We start from the raw sequence: 2,134 nt of genomic DNA on the forward strand, positions 1-2,134 counted from the left end.
TTCTTTTCCTTTTTCTTTTTCTAGACTGGGTTTTACTCTGTTGCTTCTGCTGGAGTGCAGTGGTACGATCTTGGCTCACTGCAGCCTCAACGTCTGGGCTCAAGTGATGCTCCCACTTCAGCCTCCTCACCCTGCTAATTTTTGTAATTTTTGTAGAGATGGGGTTTCACCATGTTGCCCAGGTTGGTCTTGAACTCCTGGCTCGAGTGATCCTCCTGCCCCAGCCTCCCAAAGTGCCGGGATTACAGGTGAGAAGCACCATGCCCAGTCTCATATAGGTCTTTTGTTGGATATTTGCACTCATTTCTCTTAGGCAGAGACCTAAGTGAAATTGCTAGATCATGGAATAGGGATATGTTTAGCTTTAGTAGATATTGCAAAATTGTTTTCTGAAAATGGTTCACAAACATTTTCGTTTTAATTGTATTCATTCTGGTATGTGTGTACTTGTATCTCGCTATGGTTTTAATTTCATTTCCCTGGTGACTAATTATGTTGGGCAATTTTCATATGTTTATTAAATATTTGGATATCATATTTTGCAAAATGCCAGTTCAAATCTTTTGGTCAGTTTCAAGTTGGGTTGTTAGTCTTTTTCTTACTGGCTTGTAGAAGCTCTGTATATATTCTGGATAGAAGTCCTTTGTCAGATATATGTATTGCAAATAACTTTTCTCAGTCTGCGGTTTGCTTTTTTACCTCTTAAATGCAATCTTCTGATGAACAGTTTTTCATTTCAATGTGGTCCAATACATCAATTTTTTTATGGTTAGTGCTTTTTTTGTGACTTGTTTAGGAAACCTTTGTCTACTCTCAATGTCAGGAAAATATTATCTAGATGTTCTTCTAAATTTAGATCCATCATAAATTTTAAATTAATATTGTGAATGATGTAAAGTATGAAATCAAGGATTTTTTTTCTTTCCCTAAATGGATATCCAATTAATCCAGCCCAATTTGTTGAAAAGAACAATATTCTCCCAACTGAGGGCAGCGCTTCCTTTGTCATAAATCAGGTGATGCATATGGACAGATGTGTTGCTGGAGGCTATTCTGTTTCATTTGCCGGTCTTTGCACCAATGTCACACTGTCTTGATTACTGTAGCTTTACATTAAGTCTTGGTATCTGGTAGATTAAGTCCTCCAACTTTGCTTTTCTCCACTATTATCTTGGCTGTTGTAGTCTTGCATTTTCATATAAATTTTAGAATCAGCTTGTCAATTTTCATTTTTAAAAGTCCCTGCTGGGATATTGATTGGGATTGCATTGAATCTACATATGTCAGTTTACAGGAAAGTAACATCTTCACAATGCTCTATCTTCTAATTCATAAACATAGTAATTCTCTCCTTTTATTTAGGTCTTCCTAAATATCAGCAATGTTTTGCTATTTTCAACATTTTATTTCAAATGCCTTTTATTAAATTTATTTCTAAGACATTGTGTTTTTTGATGCTGCTCTAAATGTTAACATTTTAATTTCCAATTGTGTATTTTATATGTAATTCACAAGTATATGTAATATATGCGTATTGACATTGTATCAGAGACTTTGAAGATTCTTAAGAATTTTCTATATACACATATATTTGTGTATGTATGTATACTGTGAAAAATGACAGTCTTATTAACTTAATTCTTTCTTTCCAGTTTCTACATACATTTCTGCCTTACTATACTAGGATGATGGTAAAAGAAGAGGAAGTTATTTTTATTATTAAATATGATGTTATCTGTAGGCTTTTTTTGGTAAAGAACCTTTATTCAATTAAGAAATTTCCATCGCATTTCTAGTTTGTTGAAAACTTTTATTTTTATCATGAGCAAGTGTTAAATTTTACCAAATGTCTTTTCTGTATTTATTGAGATGACCCTTCGATTTTCTCCTTTATTCTATCAATGTATTGAATTACACTGATTGACTTTCAAATGTTCAAGCAACTTTTGAGTTACTGGACTAAATCCACATGTATTATGCATTTTCTATATTGCTGAGTTTGATTGGCCAATAATTATTTGGAATCTTAACAATTGTGCTCACGAGAGCTAACGGCCGGCAGTTTTCTTTTCTTATTATGTCATTGTAAGGATCAGATATCAGGGTTAGGCTGGCCGAATTTTTAAAAAATGAA

Source organism: Rhinopithecus bieti, unplaced genomic scaffold (genome assembly GCF_001698545.2).
Source record: "Rhinopithecus bieti isolate Rb0 unplaced genomic scaffold, ASM169854v2 scaffold_9997, whole genome shotgun sequence".
NCBI classification, from domain to species: Eukaryota; Metazoa; Chordata; class Mammalia; order Primates; family Cercopithecidae; genus Rhinopithecus; species Rhinopithecus bieti.